Raw genomic sequence first — 22,705 nt, 5'->3', positions numbered from 1 at the left:
TTAGATGGATTCACCAATTTGCCATAAATAGGGTTTTGATGCATGATTTTCTGCTCCCAAAATCCATGACTTCTTCCTCACCACTACAATTCTATTTATTCATTTTATTGTAAAAGCAATGCTCATAAAAGCTATGTTATTGGAGGTGAAGAAACAAACTGTAGTACAGGCTCATTAACTCTCACTACAGCTTTCTCTTCCAGGACTCCTCGTCCTCTGCTCATTCTCTTCCTCTTCCTCTGTCTCTGGCAAAGCAAAGATTCTGATGACTGAACCAGAGTGGCCTGAACTGGAATTGGTCTTGTTAAGAGATAGAAAAGCTGAAGGGTTCAGGAGAGGGACCCAAGGCCTCCAATGCCCGCTTACACCAGCTTGCCCATACTTGATGAATTCTCAGACCATCTCAGCCCAAAGACAGAGAGGACTTGGCACTCCTTGGGGCTACTGGCTTGAATGATGCTCCATCCAACTGGAACTCTTAGGTACACACCAGTGACACCTGCAAACTGCTAGTGCCGCTCAGGGTTTTTTATTACACAGCATTATCCAGGAAAGATGGTACATGACACACACCCCTGCCTCCACCAAAAGAACATTGCCAATGCTGGGATGTTTACTCATGCTCATCTTCCCCATCATTATCCTCTCCTCTAACGAGTTTACTTGCTTGTACATACTTCATATATGTCATGTTTTGCTTTTTCATTATGTATCTGGCCCGGGCAAGATTTATTTCTCCTCCTCCTCCCCTTTTCTCTTCATCCTCCACCTCCTCTTCTTTCTCTTTATTATATTATTATTCATATCATCATCATTATCAATATTTAGCTTTCCCATGCCTCCCTAAGCTCATCATTTCCACTTGGAAGCTACTCTAAATATTCTCGAAATCCTCCTTAAAAATAATTTCCATTCAACAAGTAAGGTTCCAAATCCATGCCTGCAAATCTTCCTGGTCACAATCTTTTTTTTTTTTTTTTAATGACACCTGTTGCCTGATAAAAATGTATTTTCCCAACTAGTATATGATTCCCCCTACTTGTCTTGTGCTACCTGATTGAAAACCCACATTTTAGTTTTATGGCTTTGGCTGTCACCTTTGTAAATTACAGAGCCAGCTTCATGAGACACCACTGCAGCTGGGAATTCATTTCAAACTGATATTTTTGGTGTGACCACATGTGGCCCTATTTGTTCACTGAAACCTGCGGGAATGGGAATGTGGGCACTTTAGAATCTCACCGGGCTTTCATCTCTCGTGCTGGGCTGTCCCTTTGCTGACACGGACCATTATTTTCCCCTCACTCACACTGCCTCTCTGATTTGCTTTCTACAACCCTACACATTTCTCATCAGCTTGTTGTGAGCTCTGACACATCCCAAGTAAGTTATTTATTTTGACAGTTGTGTGTGTAATACATCTAATGTGGGATGAACCTAAGAGTCAGATAACCAGTTATTTTAGTCCTGGGAAACAACTTCATTATCTTGTGAAATGTACTTTCAACACTCAATCCTAGCAAGTAATGAATGATATTGTGTAACATGTTTGCAGCAATTACCTTTGGAAATGAAGACTCCCTCTGGTGCTATTGATAGAATGCAAGGTGAGACCTTTTTTCTTATAGAAGTCCAGGGTTTCTGTACGAGCCCAGCAAGTGTGCAAGACAAGCATAAAATATCTGTGCAACTGTATTGAGGGAAAAGACCTGTCCCCCACTCTGCCTGGCAGTCCTCTAGGCCCCACCACCCAGTTGAAGCTGAGCCTTGGAGACTAATCCTGATCCTAGTTAGAGGGAATTTGGGGATCCTACCCCTTCAGAAGCCCTGCTACTTTGCATCAGATCAGTCTTTATTTAGTTCTGGTGTTGCTAGAAAGCCTTGTTCATAGAACTGGGCCATTGATATGTCCACGGTCATGAATTTTGTGCCTCCTTTCAGTTGCTTGTTCTATTGAGCAGCACGTAGGTGTTTTGGTGAACCCAGTTTCCAAATGGGTACATTTGTTATTCCTTCTGAAGACCCCTGAGGGCCTCTCCCTGTGGAAGATGTTGGCACCACTTGGCCTCCTCGTCTACCCTATAGCCCCTAAATATGATTTAACTCTCAGCCCCTGTGCAAGTCCCCTTCTCAGCCACCTTCTCCTCCATACAATCTTTTGGGGGTCCCCAAGGAGCTGATTTTAACCCTAACTGCTCTTACCAGCATCCAGGCCTTCTTGCCACACCGAGTATTGCAGACACCCCCCTCTCCTGGACTCTCCATCTGTCAGGTCCGCGCTCGCTCTTCTACATCTTTCTCCACATCCCTGAAACATCATCACACAAAGCAACCTTTCCCTGGGCTAGCATCTCTCATCCCTTACTTGATGGGATGAATTTCTTTGGCATTCTTGACCAAGTTAGCACTTGGTGAATTCTACCCAAAGGAGGAAAGAATTCAGCTTTCTCCAAATGACAATCTCCTCTCCACATCCCCAGCTTTCTTGACATAGTCAAGTGGTGAGGCGCTACTGGAGTAGCCCTCTGTGTAAGAGCTGTGACGTGGGGAGGTGGCTGTGAGGCCCACTCTAAATTCAGAATGTATGGCACCATGTGGGTGATTATCAGCAACTCCATGGAAAAAGGAAAAGATCCTAATTAACTTTTACACTTCCATTTTATAATAATTCTTTTTTGAGTGCCTATCATTTTCCAGGCATATGTTATTCTGCCTAAACCTCATTCTAGTCCTTTATTACACCTCTCTTATAAATGCGAACACTGAGATTCTTTGAGATTATAGTACTTGTCCTAGCTCGAATGGGTAATAAAGGATCTATTTTCACTTATTCTTTCAATGTATATCTAAGCAGGTAATATGTTTAAGGAATAGCCTTGGTGCTGATAACACAACAGAGAAACAACAGTGCTGTTGTGTCTGGTTTTCCTCATTAAGGTATGAACTGTTTGAAGGGGGTTGTCTCAATCATCTCTGCAACCCCAGTAACTATCACAATGCATAGTCATTATGCAATGACTGAACCAGTCACCCATCAATTATCCTCTATGTCAGTGGTTCTCAACCAGGAGCAATTTTGCTCTGCAGGGTACATTTGGCAATGTCTGGAGACATTTTGGTCATGGTGGACATCTACTGGGCAGAAGCCAGCAATGCTGTAAAACACCCCCAAACACACAGGGCACCCTCAGCGTACATACACTTGTACACACAGCAAAGAATTATCCAAGCCAAATATCAATTGTGTTGAAGTTGAGAAAAGCTGCTCTAGGTCTGACCCCATCCATTCTGTGGCCTGCCAGCCACACGCTAAGCCTTGTTTAGCTAGCTATGTAGTTCTTACAACGGATCCTTTACCAGTTATGTGAGGAAAAATACCATAAAACCACAGTCCCTCAAAATTTCGTTCCCATTTGAGCCACAACTAACCCAACCTCTAAATGTAATCCTCTTGTGGACTTCCTCTTCTGAGTTGTGACTTTCCTATTTCCTTTGCACTTTAATTTCCTGAAACTTGGTCTTAGATTAGACTAAACCACAACTTACTGATGGATAGAGTAGATATTAATTGACATGACTGCTAAGCTTCTGAAAATCTTCCTTTTCTTGGAATCACTACCAATCACAGAGGTAGGCTCCCAGTGGGTGTACTCACCTCTTAGCCATCACCAACAGACCCCTACGCCACACTGAGTCAATCTGAGCCTTTCCTGGCATTTGGAACTTAACTAGAGAAACACAGGGGCTGGAGGCCTTAGAAACTGAGCTGAGAGGCTCCAGGAAATGTCCTCCATGGACCGGTCTTCCCAGAAGCCTGGATCTTTCGCTTTCTATTTAGTTATGAAAAGCATTCCTAATCATTCCAATCCCCCACTTTGGCTTAAGGAGTCAAAATCTATGCCTCTTGCCTGCCACCAAAATGACAGTAAATAATACAAAATTCAATGTCATATTGCTACCTACTTTTAGAAAATATTTGAGGCAGCTGACAAAAAAAGCATTAACATAATGAGGTCAAAGCCATTAACAGAAAGCAAAAGACAAAACCCAATGAATTTGAGAAGAAGCAAATAACTTTGGTTTGTTCCCTCCATCTCCGGGTCCACCCCCAAGAAACATATACACAATCTTCCACCTTCTCTTTTCCTTCCATATTCAAATAACATGACAATGCTACACTCTAGGTCAATGGTGTTCAACACCATGAGTGCACTATAATAAACTTAAGAATATTTTGTTAACCTTCGCCTCCCAGTGACCCTTCCTGGGATATTCTAATATAATAGTCCCAGTGGGAAGCCATCCATACTTTTCAAGCGTTTTCACAAATGATTTTAACATGTAGCCAGATGGAGAATCACCTTAGATTAGTGGGTTTGCAGAGTCATGCATCCCTAGGACCCAATGAAATCTATGGACTGTCTCTCCCAGAAAAATGTACATCTATCTTTATTCTATTTTCATTATCAAGAGGCACACAGACGTCCTCAAGCCCAACTATGAATGCTTGGCTAAGAGCACTGTTTCTAGACACTGTTAAGCAATGAAGGCAGAGGGGCAAGAAGGCACTATAAATGAAACATGGCCCCTACCCCAGAACAATTGATTTTAGCAAGAGGTTCTAGATAAATGAGCCAATAATTTTTTTCAGGCCCACCCAATACTTGCAGCTTTTTCTAATTCTGCCAACTTTCAGCCTTCTTCTAACTATACAACAGTTTTCCAGGTCTTTCTCTTTTGTAAATACAAACAGCAGCGGACCTATGTTAGAACTCACTATAGTTTAAATGGGTCTGAGTTTTCATCTAAGGCACGGAGCACAAATTATAGTTTGAGTACTTTTTGTCCCTAACAATCTTTTGTAATTATGCATGTATTTATTCATTTATTGGTAACATACATGAATCGCTTACTAATTTCCAAAAGCTTGCTTCATAACTATGCTTAAGTATTGCATTTATGCAAACTCCTAGAAGGCAGACATTATAGTGGAAATGAATGCTTCATGTGGTGTAGCTGATAAAATCTCGCTTCTGGTTCTCAGAGAATTTGGCACCTCCAAGGACAGTGGTGGCAAATTCTCGACACTCATTTTCACTGGCCCTGAAACTCTGAGTGTCTTTGATATAATGGAAATAACACAGGATGAAGAGTCAGGACATCTAGTTCCCAAGTCCAGCTCAGTCTTCACCCAGCTGCATGAAAGGAATGAGCCTCATAACTGTCTTCACCTTCATTCCCAATCCAGTCAGTACAAAGACCACATCCCTAATGAGTAATCCTCAGCACTCAAGGAAACTGGAAAAAAATTAAAGGCTTCTATCATTATAAATTACTACACAAATGATATTACTGGAGGCAGCCTGGCATGAAGGAATGAGATTGGGCTTGGATTTGGACAAATGTAGTTTCAAAGCTGATGTCTGTCATTTAAAAGCAATGTGATTTGGGGAAGTCACTTAACCTCTGTGAGTCTTACTTTTCTCTTCTATAACATGAGGTGCTTGTGTTATCATATAAGAGGATTTTATGTGAAATGTTTATCACAGAGTTTGCTTCATAGGAGCACTCAAAATATATTATTTTCTATCATAAAGATGAATTTTAATAACTAGTATTACTTCTTTAGTAGTAGAGATGGGTTTACACTAATCTAGCTATATTCTCTTGTTCTTCGTCTCAGGGGACACGTGTTGCCTGGCACACATTTGCAAAAAATTACCAGAATTAGGTGAGCTCTTGGTCACCCTGAAATTGGCCACAGGAAATTTAACACCCATCCTGGCCTCATTAGTACAGAGATTAAATGATGTACTTGACTTAGGAGTGACTTCCTCTAGGCCTAAAATAGTCAAAACAAAGATAAAGAAGAGAGAAGAGGTTATTGGCCTAATAAAGTCTGTTTCCTTACAAAGAGGCCCACTTGAAGACTAATTTAAAATAGTGATATTATGGGGCTTTTTATATCACTTTAAACAATTCTTAGAGCTTAAGTGGTCATAAAAACTCCATTTCAAAAAATAATTGTATTTTTTAACAGCTGCTTGTGGTTTTAGAGAGCTGCTTATCCTTTCCCCCAAAAGAGCTTACAGCCTAATGTCAAAACATCTGGCAATTACCTTGGACACTGATGTCAATCCTGCAGGCAATGAAACTTCGAATATTCCATTAGGACATGAAGATCACAATGACATCTGACCGCTTGTATGTTAAGATTGTTCTTGACTCTGAATTTTTATAACAATCATGAATCCATAATAGACAGGTTGCATGACTGAAGCAGAGCTCTGATGAGTCATTGAAGCAATTCCCTTGGTGTCACTAACCTTTCCAGACTGCTAGGGAGAAACATGTATTGATCACTATGCACCCAGCCACGTGATCACCCTAGGGGAAAATGATGAAAAGGTATATAAGAACCATATCTTTTAAGGTGCAAGTTTTTAATGCAAACACAGCTAAATAATCTTTCTGAGACCTAACATTTAAGGTTGGAATCTTGAGACACAATGTAAGGGGCTTTAAGCCTGAATTTATTTGAAGACATCAAAGTTTATTTGAAAGCTCATTTAGTGCTTCTTTGCTGAAAGCCTCATGACCATTTACCTTCTAAGAAAGGAATGGTTTAATCACAAAAACATGGTGCTGAAGCTGACCTTAAGAGCACTGGGAATCTTTCAGAGAGACAGGATGCCCACTTTGATGAAGACAGAAATAACTGCATACTTCCAAACGTTTTCCTTAGCAACTCCTGGTGCCCGGCATTATCACCAATGAGTTACTACCTTCAAGCTAAACTTTTTCTACTGGACCATTGGCAGACACAATACAACCCATTTATACTCATTATCCAAGTGAGACATTAGTTTGCCTGTAATTTGGCAAAGAGTGGAATCTCAGTGGAATTACCAATGGGACAAGCTTGAATTTTTTAATGTTGGTTGGGAAGGGTAAGTTTAAATACTCAGAAGATCTTGAGGACATAAGACACTTGGGAACAGGTGCTGATGACAGGTTCCATATCCTTCAAGGACATGCTGGCACTGCTAGAGACATCACTCATCCAAGGTCAGCAAAGGGAAAGCATCCACACACACAACTCTCTGAAGTCATGGCCGCTCAATCAGAGAGCCCTTTCCAGCCACACTATCTCCCCTCTCACCACCCAGGAAGCCACTGTCATCTACCTCAACTAGGAAGAGAGGAAAACCCCAGTGCCTTCCAAGATCATCTTTTCTTTTTCCTCCCTGCAGACCTTCAGGCTGGCTTTCTTAAGAAAAATAGTACAATTCCTATTTGAAAAAAAAAAAAGCATTCTGAGAAGAAAATGAAATAGGAGTTGGATGTTATTTCCATTTTTAAGGACTTTAGTAAATGATTTGTTTTTAGAAATTTCTTCCTGGGATTTATATCATTTTCCTCCCACCTTACCTCTCCTGTGTCCATTTTGGAGAAAAGCACCTCGTTTATCTTTGGGAGACAGTAATGCAGAAACTGTAACTGAGCAGATTTCCCCTTGAGGATCAAAATATTTGTGTTAAATGAAATGAGAAATCTGCTAAGTGGCGGCACGAATACCCCAGGGAAGGATATTTTGTAATTTTGAAAAATTCCTACTGAAATTCTTCTCTTGCCAAGAAAAGAGGAATGATTTCTATTAAAATTACTTCATGTCTGAATTACTCTCTGCCCCTTGGGAACATATAACATTACAGCTTTTATACTCAGTAATTTAGAAGGACGAGGGACACCTTATTTGGAAAGCATGTAAGCTTAACAAGAAATGTTGAGTATTAAGTATTTTCATCACAAAAGTCTTCTTTTGAAAATTTTGCACTTAAACTGTTCAAATTAGAGCTTGTCTTCAGAATTGATTTCTATGATCATCTGTATATGTTCTTTTTAACTTCCTACCCTTATCCTACCATTTCCTGAAGCTAAAGAAAAAAATTATTCAATAGGTATGCTAGAATTGTACCTTTTATGTAAAACAAGATTGGTGATATCACATTAATAAAGTATTTGAATGCTTTTAAGCCAATGAAATCTGTAAGTTGTATTTAAAAATATGTTTATTCTTGTGAATATATTAGTAGGTGGGTCTAGAGTAAAGGCTTTGGAAAGGCACAAGTGATGGAAAACATTTAACAATCCATGCACTAATTCTGATCAAGTATTATAGATCCTATAGGCACTGTGTTGAGAAAGCTTTGGAAGCCAAATCCAAGTTAAGAAGGAAAAAAATGTCATTAAAGATAAATATTGTGCCATGATCCCAGGTGGCCAAACACCAGTTGTCATCCCTGGTATGTGTTAAATAGCAAGAAAGATGCTCTGAGGCTGGTGTAATTGGAGTTGTTCTCTAATTTTTTTTTTTTTTTGTTCTCTAATTTTCCATAGTAAAATATTCTGTTTTTTGTGGCAAAATTAAAGTTATTTTTAGTATTTCTTTTAAAACTGAAAAAATCGATTTGACCATTTTTTTCTTAAGTTGTCCCAACACTTAGGGGAAGGTACTTAAATTATCATCTTTGTATCCTGATCAGAAAAAGTCATCTTTGGGATCAATGGAAACTTTTGCAAGGATATGGGGTTCATTTCCATGTGCTGAAAGTCAATAATTCTTTGGATTATTAATTAATTATTAATTATTTAAAAAATACCAAGACATATTCATAGGCTTTATCCAGGAAGAGTTCCTAATGTTCCTATAAATAGGCTTGGGCTAAATAGAAGTAGATGTAAGGATCACTGGAGCAGCAAAGCTGCAAGAGTATGAACACGCTAGAACAAGACCCAGACTGTTGTGGTTGTGGGCTCATGATCTTTGTCACTCTCTCTCACTCTCTTGCTGTCTCTCTCTCTCTCTCTCTCTCTGTCACACACACACACACACACACACACACACACCACCTAGCTCCTCAAAAGGAGAGAGGAGTAACGTCTATCTCAAGTGCCCTTTTAGGTATTTCAAAATGTCGCAATGAATTTAAGAAGTGCCCTGTAGCATACCAATGCCAGTACACTAGCACTATGCTGGGGTTGTCATTATCAGCAATAACTGTCAGTATCCTTGATTTCCTTATTAATTAAGGAAACAGTAGTACCCAAAACACAAATAATCTGAAATTATTCTTTATGCTTTAGTAACTGATTTCTAAGTAGCATAGACTCACTGATGCCTCTACGCAACTGTCCTCAGAAGTGATGTGGTTCAACAAGTTGCCCCACAGATGAAACAGGGCCCCAAAGAACTTCAGTGATGATTCCAGGTCACATTTACAATTATCATTGAATGTGAACCAGAAACTATGGCTTTTTTGCTTTCCTTCTAGTCTCTCTTTCAATCCACACTACTGCTTCTTATTTATCTTTATAATACTATTTCCTGCAATATTTGATTTGAATGAATGGTCCACACTTGGCTAAAGATGTCAACAAAATGATTGTGCAATCTCTACACAATAGAGGAGATTTTACCTGGGTAGCTCACACATTACAAAAAACCCTCCGTTGAGATAGAAAGTAGGTTTATCCACTATACGGATGAACACTGCCCAAATGAATAAATACCCAGCTTATGTGGTTATAAAACTAAATAAAAGCAGTATGCCATATTTGAACCTTCACACTGTCCTTCCCCTAATATTTGAATATTAAATTAGAAAGAAAAATAAGAATACATAATTTGCAAGGGAGTTGGCCTGAAGTAATATGTAAAAATAATAGCTATCATTGAGAGTACATGTGTTTTGTTCCAGGTATTTAAACATATTACGGATCATCTTTATACCAGCCTCATGATATAATGATGCTATCATTTTACAGGTGAGAAAACAGAGAGTCAGAGCCATTAGTGATTTTTTTAATTTACTGAATAGCAGCTACTTAAGACCAGAGCCAAGATCTGAACCGGCAAAGCCCGTGCTCTCTTTACATTGTGATGTTAACATATTAATAACAGAGAGCTCATTATAATCATTTTTATCCTCCTAAATCAGTTCACACAGTGGTAAAAGTGCTCCGAAAAGAGATTTTAAATTAGGAGGTCAAGGTTGTGCCATGTGATGGCAAAGTCAGATGTAGAACCCAGTCTCCTGACCTCATGTGTGTGTTATCCACTTCTTTAGTCAGCCTTTAGCATGCACCCAGGCTCATCAGGTGGCCTACCAGCCTCTGTGGGTTTCTAAAATGGTTCTTAGACATGGTGAAGCAGCATTCACTAAATAAATTCACAAACTGACTACTTGCACCCGGAAGGAACATGGAATTGGTGGTGACTGGTGGAGAATAAGGGATGAAATACAGCAGTTTCTGAGGATAAGAGATTATAGGAGAGGGGTACTTCAGGATAACATGGCCAACTACCTGAAATGATCTGTTTCTAAGCAGGGAAAATCGCAGGTTTCACAGAAAAGAGATAAAAATTATCTGAAATAGAACAGTGTGTCTGTGGTCTTGCCTATGCCCCTGTGCAAGTCACTGGCCCCTTTGTGCGTCTTTCAAATAGAAATCCTAATGTCAACCTGATTATATCACAGCAGAAGACTAAGTAACAACCAATCCAATGACTATAAAGCAGTCTACCCCAGAAGTGTGCAATAGAAATTATTCAAATTAATGATATGGGCAGCTTGCAGGTGAGGTGCCTGCTCCAATTTGAGCCAAGTCCTTTCAAGTTGTACTTTTTTTTTTTTTTAAGAGTTCTGCCTCAATTCAGTGAATTGGATTATTTCAATGAAATACAGTTAATAAGTTCCCCTGGGCATCACTTGATACTTCTTTGCTATTCTTTTTACCTTTTTTTGTATTAGATTTAACACCTGGGTAATACTAAGTGCCATGGTTACCATAAATTATAGGAGACTAAATAAATATTTGAGAGAGCAGGAGAGATTTGATTAAATTGCTGAAAATGAAATGTTGAGTACTATTTCCCACACCAAATAGACTTTCTTGCTTCAGCGTGCACTGCCAACAGTGGATTTGGTTTTCATAGCCCCAGACATTTTCTAAATGGGTAAACTGCCAGCATGACCGCTTCCGTTTTTCTCTCTTGTTTAAGCCTCAACATATTTTTTATCCTTTGACTTTAATCCAAGCTGGTAAATTATGACCAAGAATTGAAGGCTTGATTATAAGGAGTTGTAATAGTGGAACTCTATTGCAAAATCTACCTAGAATAGGCAGGAATGTTTATATTGTAAATGTGGGCTTGGGGCACATGAGATTTAAACATCAAAAGTAGAGTCCTTTCTGATAAGTGGGCATGAGTGGGTAAATTCAGCTAGGATGAATTAATAATAATTACAGCAATGTCAGGAAATTTGGAACAGGCTAAAAAGATTACTTGGTTCCTCCAATGGAAAACTAGGCACCGCTTAGAGCAGCTAATTTCAATATCCCTAATGCATAAGTGACTCTGATGCTTTGGATTCCCCCATTTGAACCAGTTGTACTCATTTAATAATGAGTTAAATAAAATCCTTGATTTTACCTTTTCAAGGAAATTATCCTTCCCCGGGTTTAATAACTAACATATAGTGAAATACTTAATGGTGCGAGATTCTGCGTGGGCAGTTTCTTATTTAAGCCAAACAACTGCGTATATACAAGCCCATTTCCCCTTTAAAAAAATGAACTGAGTGAGGTGTAGAGAAGTCAATAATTTGCCCACATAAGAAATGAGGTAGAAATTCAGAGAGGTAGCCTCTGTCACCCAAAAAATGTGCAAAATGCATAAATAATACTACTGTAAATTTATGTGTGTGTTTTTCAGTTCACAGGGTATTAATATGTTGGAGTACTATGTAAATTTAAAGAAATCATAAACCACATTTATTATGTCAGTGTATCAGGAAAAAAAAGGTTAGTTCTCCATCACTTCTGACTAGATTGAGATCATTACAATATTTCTTGAGTTATTTCCCTTTTGAGAACATAGTCTTTCAACATGCATCGTGGTCCACACCCTATGGGCAGTCTCACCAAGTTGCACCTTTTTCTGATGGCTGATAACAAAGATATCTTCCCCGGAAGGTTGTCCACTCTGTCCTAACCTAACGATTCCCCCAAGGAAGTGGAACACTAGTGAATGATGGGAAGAAGGAAGGGTTCTGAGTTTAGAAGATAGAGGGAAGGACGTGGCAACTGCAAAATGCAGATTTCTGAAGTCTCCGCCAAGACACAGTTGCAGGATGGATTGGACAACAAGAGGGGGTGTGCAATGGAATCTGGTGTTTGGGGACCTGATACTGAATTTGTTACTCCATTCTTCCAACACTCCAGAGAAATGCTGCCCAGTGCCTGAGCAACCCCCGCTTCCATTCTCTCAGGAAGTTAGCACTCTGCCTTTAGGCTCAGATTCTGTAGTACCTATGTACAATCTTTTTACTGCCCCAAATGGGAAAAGCCCTACTAGAACTGATAAGCTGTAGAGTTTGGGTAGGTCTGTTTCTAGCTCCCAGCTTCTTCTTCCAGAAAGAAATCCAGAGTGGAGAGCCCCTTCAACTTTTAAAATGGAACAAGGGACGCCTGGGTGGCTCAGTGGTTTGGTGTCTGCTTTCAGCCCAGGGTATGATCCTGGAGTGCCAGGATCAAGTCCCATACCCGGCTCCCTGCATAGAGCCTGCTTCTCCCTCTCTGCCTGTGTCTCTGCCTATCTTTCTTTCTCTGTGTTTCTCATGAATAAATAAAATCTTTAAGAATAAATAAGTAAATAAATAAATAAGAAATAAAATGGAACTATTTCTATAACTAGTCCATCATTCAGTGAAACATAATTCCAAGAATAAAATGAAATATAAACTTATTTTAGGAATTATAAAGTATTTGTTTACTCCTTCATTAATTATATTCATTTAGAACTATTTTATTCCTAAAGGGAGTATGGCGCTCTTACCAGATTATATCACAGTAATAACCTATATGATATGGTCTGCTGAAGTCAGTGTAAAGCGAGGGGATTATAGTAGGTAGGGCTGTCGATAGCAGGTACAGAAATCCACTCTGCCACTTAAGGGCAATGAATGCTCTCATGGAATCCCAGAACAGGAATGCTTCCTTGGCCCTGTGAATGAATGGAAAGTAGGGATTGGAATGACCTCCCAATTCTGCTCCCCACCATATACCTACATCATTTACTTCTATTACAGAGCGTGGCCCAGAGTATGACAGAGGAGGCATCTACAAACAGCAACCACCATATATACCATCCAAAGAGGGACCAACTCCTCTCTAAGACCCAACTTGAAATTACTGGGGAAAGAGTTAGCCAGGCTTGGGTCAGGCTTGGGTCAAATGTCCACCTCTTGATCAGTCAACTGTGGCCACAGTCCAGGAAAGGTGCTTGGACTGAAATGTGTACTCTTCCCTCCTCTAATCAGCCGTAACCTGTGGTCAGAGCCACACTGCGCAAAATGGCTAAAGTGGGGGCTCCACATCCACTACTGCCTGAGGTGAGAGGGAGGGACTACTACCAGAAAACATGGGACTGAGATAACCACTGAAAAGATGTCCACCATAAGTCCCATCAAAGGAATCATTATTAAGTAACACAGTACTCATAAAACTTTAAGTAATGCCATAAACCTCATTAAAAACTCAAGCTAGAGGCTTTATGCACACCCTCAGTCCACAGGGACATTTTGACACAATCAGACATGATCAAGCAAAACACACTGTATTTTCTCCTCCAATTAGCATCTTTCTTTGCTTCTCTCAGGGTGCTTATATGAGGTTCCAATAAAAGTATGCACATTCCCAAAGAGTTCTTCATCTGTTTCTCAGCATTTTTCTTTTGATTCTTGGACTTCATGTATTCCATAAAAGCACATTGGAACATCAATGCAGATCCTTGTTTTTGTGATTGTTCTCTCTGCACAATTAGGCATAATAATTAAAGCATCCTTTTTGTCTGAAAGGCAATTAAAGTACAACTTTGGAAACATGCGACAATAATATTGAATAATGTTACATTTGTCAGTGAGGTCACTAAATGGGCAATAGATCTTAGAAAGCAAATGGTCTTTCCTTTGTAAACAGATCATTGCTTAGCTTACTTAAATGGCTGTAATAAGTCCCATATAGCACTGTAGCTTGCTGTATTTCTATTTCTTTATCAGAAGGGAACACTTTGTGGTAATGGGCACATGCCCATTGACATACTGATGAAAAATGAGTCTAAAACCACTTGGAAATCAGCAGACAGACAAGTAAAGAGAAGGCATTACAGATTTTTAAAAAATAATTTTTAAAAGAAAGTCTCAGAGACAGAATGAAAGATGATACCCTATCAAATGTTTAGCCAGAAATTGAAAGACAATTATGGCAACTCTCAAGTAGCTAGCTACCAAGTTACTGCATTTGCAGTAATTCCTGACCAATTACTCTTTTAGCTTTCCTTCACTGCACATTTCTGACTCCTCTACTCCACACTAAAAGTTACCTCCTTGAGGGCAGAAATACTGCCACCTTTGTTCAGTATATCATCCCCAGCACCTGAATGAGTGGCTGACAACAGGTGACGCTCAAATGTTTTTGTGTATCTCACACGGTGTTCATTTTATTTTTTATGGAAGGATATTATACCACAGAGAAGCACACATATCGTGGGTGTAAAGTGCACCAAATTGTCACAATCTTCACACATCTGAGCAACCAGAACTCAGAGCAATAAACAAAACATTACCAACACCTCAAAAATCCTTTTGTATCCTTTCCCAGTTACTATCCCCACAAGAATAATCACCATCTCCAATTCTAACAGCACAGTGTGCTCTGCTTCTTTTTAGACTCTATAAACAGAACCACATAATGGGAACTCTTTTGTGTGTAATTTTCATTCAACACTGCACTGGTGAGATTGCCTAGTGTTGTAGGCAACTGTAGGTTACTCATCTCCCATTGTGTGAATGTGCCAGTTTCCTTACTCATTCAACTGTTGATGAGCATTTAAGTAGTTTCCAGTTTGGGGCTAATACAAATAGCCCTCTTATGTACATTCCAGTGCGTATCTTTTAGCATATACATTTCTGTTGGATATATGCATAGAAGTGAAATGGCTGTATTGTAGAATAAACACGTTTCTGGATTTACATTAATATTTTTAAACCATTAATAATATGAACTTTAAAGAATCTATACTTTACTTGAATTTGGGGTGACATTAAAACACTGTTCAATACCTTGATTTCTGCATAAAAAAACTAAGGACCAAGGTCATTTAAGAGGAGCAGTAGAATGGAATGCATGCTGCTACCAACTAGCTGTGTGGCCTTGAGCATGAATACTCTGGCCTTGATTTCTTCACATAAATTGAGGAAATTCAATAAGATAATCTCAAGATCACTTCCACATCCCAGCTCTAAAATTCTGTAACTCACTTGAAGCACAATTGTCAGAGTCGTGACCAAAAGCCATGCTTCAAACTCATATCCACTAGTTTTAACTTCATATCAGCCTTTATTCCAATAAGATTGATTATTGATATAATTATTTATTTTCAACATTAAAAGTTAATTAGCTAATATTTATCGAATGCTCTTTCCAAGTGTTTTTCACGTACCATCTCATCAAATCCTGAAAACAACTCATAAAGAGTTATTATACTCCTCCTTCATTTACAAACAAGGAAACTGAGGACTCAAATGGCTAAATACCCAGTCTAAGGTCACAGAGCTGTGAAGTGATTGAGCTAGGTTCTTTTAGGCAGTATGCACAAATAACTCCATGTGCAGTCATTCTTTAAAACTAAACAGCATCCTTTTGTTATATCTTACAGCTCTTTTTAGCCACTAGTTCCAATGGAAACTTGTTTCTCCTTAGAGTCCTATATGTGACTTGTGAAACGCACAATCTGAAAAAAGCCACACTATAGCATTTTCTGTGGGGTGCTCCCAATCCGGGCTTAGCACACTGACAGTCAAATTCTTCACTGACATGTCCCAAGATCATCTGGTACTGATCTCTATCTTCAACAACACTGGATGCGTTTCTTAACTCAGGATTTTATGAAGGCAGTAAAACTAATGAATCACAAATGTCTGAACCCATATAGGAAACAATGCTAAAAGAGATAGTAAAATTATGTATCAGGATCTACCACAAAGTATAAATATTATGCATCAGGTATCTGACGGTAACATCTAACTTCAGCCTGATAACAAGCTGGTGGAAACATTTCGTCATCTCGTAAGTAAAATATCTCTGCTCTGATACAATTCAGATTTTTGCTTCCATATTCTTTGGCCCTTCTTTTTTTTTAATGTTCCATGAAGATTTTCATAGGCTCTAAATTTCCATTTTATTACGTACCAGATTCCTGGTTACTCAGTACAGAGAATTCTCAGGGCCTATCTGAAATCACTCTAATTGCTGGCTTTTCATGAAGGAGGTGGGTTGTGCATCAGCTGATTTTTAGGGAGGCTCTGCTTTCAGTCGAAATACTTGGCAGAGATATGTCTATTGAGTATCTTGCTATATAGGAATTGTCCCTTTATTTCTACACATAAGTAGGATGTGGTTCCCAATCCATTTCTTCTCTAGCTCATCTAAACTGATCTATAACTAGACTTTCACCCAAATTCCACTATGATCTACATTTACATTTAGTCCTGCTCTGATGTTGAGGCTAGATATGGTAGGTAAGGAAGGGGCCTTACCCTGTTTGGGGTAGGAAGGCCTTCTATTCTTCCTGCCCTTACAAATACTTTTTAGAAAACCATATCATATGTGCACACATATCACCCTAATTACCACATAATCTCTTACTGAAGTCCATTCTGTTTAACTGTTTACATACACAAACAAGTTTGACTTTGCCATTACAAATATGTATGATAGCAGTCCTACCTGGTCATTTTGCCATGATACATGTAGACTTAGATAACCTGGAAAATGGCTCTACTTCTCCATCCAAAGGCATATGAAGGCAGCACCTCAGTGAAAGCTACAATCACGAAGGTCGCCTTACCTAGTTCCTTGTTCTTTAGTAATGTCTACTGGCTGGGTCCCTGGTCCACATGTGATCCTTATCAAAGTTTAAGGATTGCAGTTGTTTCCAGACCTTTCCGCTACCTGTGATTCAGCCATCAGTAGACCTCACTGCCCTTACCTTGGTCACTAATGATTAGTTGCACAATTATTTAACATGTATGGGCTGACCAATAAATGATTAGTAGTAATAATTTTGATTAGAAGCTTTATCTTCCTGCAGAACCTCAAAAACAGATCCAAACAAACTGTGGTCATAATGGGTTCAAGGACTGTACAGGTCAGTCCCCCTTCCCCTACCCTGAGGTAATCAGTTCTACATTCCCTTCCTTGGCAGCATTCTGGAAAGCATATCTGGACCAATACATGTGCAAAAAGGTAAAGAAGAGAATGGATGTTCAGCAAGACTATGACAGATAGCCAACATGAAATTATACATTCTGTGAGGCATTTTTATTAAAAGTAACAATACTCTTCTTGTTGCAGTGACTGGTGTTGGAATATTTATTCTTGTTTCTTAAAGTAGTCTACGGCCATACCACCCTGAACGCGCCCGATCTCATCTGTTTCTTAAAGTATATAGAGAAAAAAATCAGTCCTCATGATGTCGAGGGAAGGAATGGGCAAAATATAAATATCACGATCAAATCTATGACCATCGAGGTATCAATTAAGAGACTAGAGCAGAGTGATGAATGAAGAGCCTCTTTCCCATACTTTTGATCCCAGGCTGTCTACTATTGCTCTATCACATCTTATAAACTAAGAGCCAGAACTGGAGGAAGACTGGAGCACAGACACATTAATGGTAGACAACTGCAATGAAAATCACAGACCCCTCCTGCTGAAGTCCCCTAGGACAGCCTGCTTCTGACTCATTCTACAACATAATTTGAGAAAACAATATAGATCAGAAAAGGAAGCTATTTCATTGGAAGAGGGTATGATTAAATATAAAATATGGATAGTGAAATTGAGGACATTTTCAAGTTCCTCAAACATTATGGAAACAGCCAAACTAATAAAGGGGGAACTGGAGAATGTTTACATGAATGACCTCACAATCATAGCCACAGTTTGACCAAATGGATTAGGAGGTCTGTGCATAACTTCCCTCCTCTGCCCTTTTTTTTGTCCTGGACACAGGACTCTGTCTCCAGACTAAAGAAAAATTGTATGAGTTCTAGAAAAATTTCATGAGAATAAGGTAAAAAGAAAATTGAAAAGAAGTCTGAGAAGATGTAAGACAGAAGTTAATTACATAGAACAAAACAAAGTCAGCAAAGCAAAGGAACTGGAAATTTGAGAGTTAACAGAAGCCTGTATTATGGAGAGTCTTCTGGGTACCATTGATCTTTTTTCTCTCCCATAGTCTCTGTTGAAGTCAAAGTTGATGATAAATAATGTAGTTACATAACTATGTTTTTCCCCTTGTCAAGAACACTGTTTGAAACTAACCATGGACTGAAGAGAGGGAAGGGTTTTCTCCAGGAGCCTTGTAAAATTGAGCTGAGATTGTAGTAAAATAGTCAAATATGCCTTAATTTGATCTACTTAAATGAACTATCATCCGAGGGTTAAGCCTGCCTAGAGTTGAGACTAGAACAGATTTCATTTTCTGTGTTCTTGAAATAAATCTTGGATTTCATGAGCAGTGAATACTTGCAATAAATCTCCTTTTACTTAAATTAGATTGATTAGGTTGCTCTTTGTTACATGCAAACAATCTCTGACAAAGATGGGTTTTAGCTAAAAACAAATTCTCCCATTAGGCAGAAACATGACCTATCATTTGGATTTCAGTCAGAAAGCAGAAACCACTTGAGGTATTTCAAACAGATAGAATTTAATCTAAGGAACTGATTAAACCAGTGATGGAAAATCTAAGAGGCTGAACAGAAGATGATGAGACACGGCAAAGATTGGTAATGGGAATAAGATGCTGCTACCTAGAGCAACACAGGGAGGGGACTGTACTCCCAAATCCAGAAGCTGAGGTCACTCGGTATAAGGTGGAACCATAGTGGGCCTTTCCAATGGGGCTATAGAGACAATTCCTGGAAGGATCTGGATCCACACAGGAGGCACAAAGATGCTGCCAGAGATGCCACCTAAAGCAAAGAAGAGAGAAGCCTTCTTTCCTTTTTATGTCTCCTTTATACCAGTGTACCCCACTGGCCAAACCTACAAAGATGCTAGAGGTCTGAGAAATAGTTTCTTGTCATACAGAACAGAGCAGGGAAAGATAAAAGAATGAATCTGAAAGTAAGGAGGCCAAGATCTGCCCCAAATAGGCTCCAGGAAACATTCGTACCACACTAGTAAACACTCGTGACAATTCTGGGTGGTCTGGGGGCATAATAACAGAATTTTAATTTGTATGATTCTTCTTACAATTTTTCCTTTTACCTATTTCATTCTGATCCTCAGCATCTTGCCCCATAGATTTTTCTACGATGTAAAACATAAATTACTTGAAATAATATGCTCTCTGTATATAAAATAAATGCTGAAATGTGCTGCACATATTATACTAAAGATAATGGAGGAGGAGGAAAGAGAGGGATTTACCTATGTGAGCAGCAAGCAACAGAAGGGGAGGAATTCTAACCACTGGAGAGGATAGAATACAGATGTCTCAGGGAATCAAGCTCTCATATGCTGCTCAGTGTTGACACCCCTAGAAGAAGGCATGCCCTATAGAGAAAGTCGGTATGTGGTATCCCAATGAAACCTAAAACCTGCAGCACCTGAATGGCTCAGGGGTTGAGTGTCTGCCTTTCGCTCAGGTCATGATCCTGGCATCCTGGGATCGAGTCCCGCATGGGGATCCCCAAAGGGAGCCTGCTTCTCCCTCTGCCTGTGTCTCTGCCTCTCTCTCTGTGTCTCTCAGGAATAAATAAATAAAATATTTTTTTAAAAAAAGGGAAGAAAGAAACCTAAAACCTAAGTGCAGGAGATCCCTGCCTTGGCAAAGGGTCCCATGCCCTAAGCAAGGTCCGGATACAGCACAGCTTTCAGACAAAAAGGGAAGTGCAAGCTAAAGTACCATGTAATCAAAGGGAGCCAATAAGCTTTGATGAACTTCCCATCCCAGCCTTCCCTACTCGCACTTAACCTCAAAACCTACCTCAGCACCCTCAGAAATCAAATGGTAAACTCAAAAAAGTGTACTTGAAAGAACCTACAAGAGAACTATTACTTAAATCTTAAACAGGGGGGTGCCTGGATGGCTCAGTTTGTGGGGAAATAACTTATGGTTTTGGTTCAGGCTTGATTTCAGGATTGTGGGACTGAGCCCCAGGGAGGGGGCCCCATGCTCAGCAGGGAGTCGGCTTGGGATTCTCTCTCTCTCTCTGGCTCTCCCCTTGCTTGCATTTGCTCTCAATCTCTCTCTTTCTCTCTCTATCTCTCTTGTAAATAAACAAATAAAATATTTTTTTAATTAAAAAAAATACATCTCCAACAGGATTAAGGAAATCAACAAGGATGGTGAGGCATCTTGGAGAAAGTCACTACACTCAAGGCCTGAAGGGAAAAAGGAAGAAGATGATGATATTGCAGCCCCGAAAGAGCTGAAACCACAGAACAAAAGCCTTCCACCAAGTAGTCCTGAGCCTTAGGGAAGTGTTTTCACTGTTCCAACAATAGTGAGACATGAAAAAAGCGAAAAAAAAAAAAATGAATATCCCAACTTATCTCTTTTCTTTCCTTTTCAACTCTAGCTGGTACCTTTCTGTTTCAACCCATCTAGAAGTTAAAAAGCACAGCACATAGACCCAGGTAGGGCAATCTATGGGTCCCAGGGCACAGAACAGAGAAAGGCTAAAATTAGGAGACGCTAAATAAAGAACAACTCAGAGAAAATTAAAATACTAATTACTAATTCAAAAAGATACAGATACCTTTCTGTTTAGTGCAGCAGTATCTACAATAGCCAAGATATGGAAGCAAACTAAGCTCCCATCCACTGATGAATAGATCAAGAAGATGTGATGTGTGTATATATGTATATATAATGTATATCATATATAATTATATATTCATATATATCATATATTCATATATTCATATAATATGAATATTATTCAGCCATAAAAAGAACGAAATTTTGCCATTTTCAACAACACGAATGGATTCAGAGGGTATGATGCTAAGTGAAATAAGTCAGCCAGAGAAAGACAAATGCCATTTGATTTCACTCATGTGAAATTTAAGAAACAAAACAATGAACAGCAACAAAAAAATACAAACAAAAAACTGACTTTTAAATTTAGAAAACAAACTGGTGATTGCCCAGGGGGAAGGGGGTGACTAAATGAAATAAGTGAATAAGTGAAGGAAATTAAGAGTACACTTCTTATTATGAGCACTAATTATAGAATTGTTGAATCATTATATTGTACACTTGAAGCTGATATAACACCATATGTTAATTATATTTGAATTTTAAAAAAATTTTAAGAGGAAAAGAGGATAAAGAAAGAATAACCAGCACTTGGCAGCTCATGGAGATTTCATGGAGTCTGAGGTCTCTACAATTTGAAGGGCTTAATTTAAAAAATAACAATATATCATTAAAAATACAAAATTAGGTACAGAAGTGCATATTTGTTTATATCAAAAAGAGAAATCACAAAAAAGTTTAAATAGCTAACAAATATTCAACCATAAGTACCTGAAAAAAAAGCAAATCCTTATTAATTAACTGCCTAAGATACTTTTATAATATTTGCCTTCTTTATTACTATAAATTAATTTTTAATCATCTCTTTATATAAGAACACTTTCTAATATCAACCTTTGTAGTGAGAATAGAAAGATAATTTAATATTTTCTAGAATCAAAATTTTTTATTATTGATACCTGGAATGTGTGAACTATGCAATGTTAATGAAATATGTTTTTGTTGTCTGTAGTTCTATTGTAAGTTTGTGTCCTACAAACACAGGAATTTTGATAAGTTCTATTTTGCATGATTACCATAAGTCTTTTAAATATATGCTGCTTTTTAATTTGCTAGTGTCATCATTTGTATATATTATCAAATATATTCTCTGACAGCAGAGCATTTCCATTTTTAAAATGGTGTTGATGAGAACTGAATTCTCCACTAACAATTAAATACGTCTGATGACTGAAAGAATTTTCCAGAGATCAGCTTCCGATTCCATATATTGCACTCCTAGTTCTAACGCTAGGATCCATGTTTCTGCTTCCAGGAACCATAGAAGTAATTCATACACTGATGGTTAGCAATGGCTTAACTGCACAAAAGTGACTGCAAAATCACATAACTATATCTCATTAAATTCAAACTAAATATCATAAACTCAATTTTTCCTAAGCTGAATCTTATAAAATCCTGAAATATGGTTAAAGGAAATACAGGGCAATGAGGTTCATAGACTTGCATTTGAAAAATCAAATATACTCATGATGTAATGAATTTTAAAAAATCATTACCTAACTCTCTTCACACAAAAGATTTAGAAGCGATAACTACCTCAGGGACAAGGAGTGCCCCTAGTGTACAGATTGTGGTTTCTAAATACCATTTCCACAAAACACTCCTGAAATCCTTGGAAAGATGGCTGATTTCAGGTCTGGTGCAGTAAGTTTATATAAGCCTAGAACATCCTATCATTCCATCCTATCATTCCAGAATGCTATCCACATTCACTGGGTCATGTCAAGAGATAATAAATAAGGG

The 22,705-nt window shown here is 38.6% G+C and overlaps 1 long non-coding RNA gene across 1 annotated transcript in view; it reads right to left on the bottom strand.

Moving 5' to 3' along the window:
- LOC144312222 (uncharacterized) overlaps positions 1-22,705 on the bottom strand; it is a 46,459-nt gene that overhangs the window by 15,458 nt on the left and 8,296 nt on the right. Inside the window, exon 2 of the long non-coding RNA XR_013377688.1 lies at positions 6,120-6,387. This is a non-coding gene — a long non-coding RNA (uncharacterized LOC144312222). The remainder of the gene's footprint in view (positions 1-6,119; positions 6,388-22,705) is intronic.

Source organism: Canis aureus, chromosome 4, assembly GCF_053574225.1.
Source record: "Canis aureus isolate CA01 chromosome 4, VMU_Caureus_v.1.0, whole genome shotgun sequence".
NCBI classification, from domain to species: Eukaryota; Metazoa; Chordata; class Mammalia; order Carnivora; family Canidae; genus Canis; species Canis aureus.
This window is presented reverse-complemented; position numbering and strand designations above follow the sequence as displayed.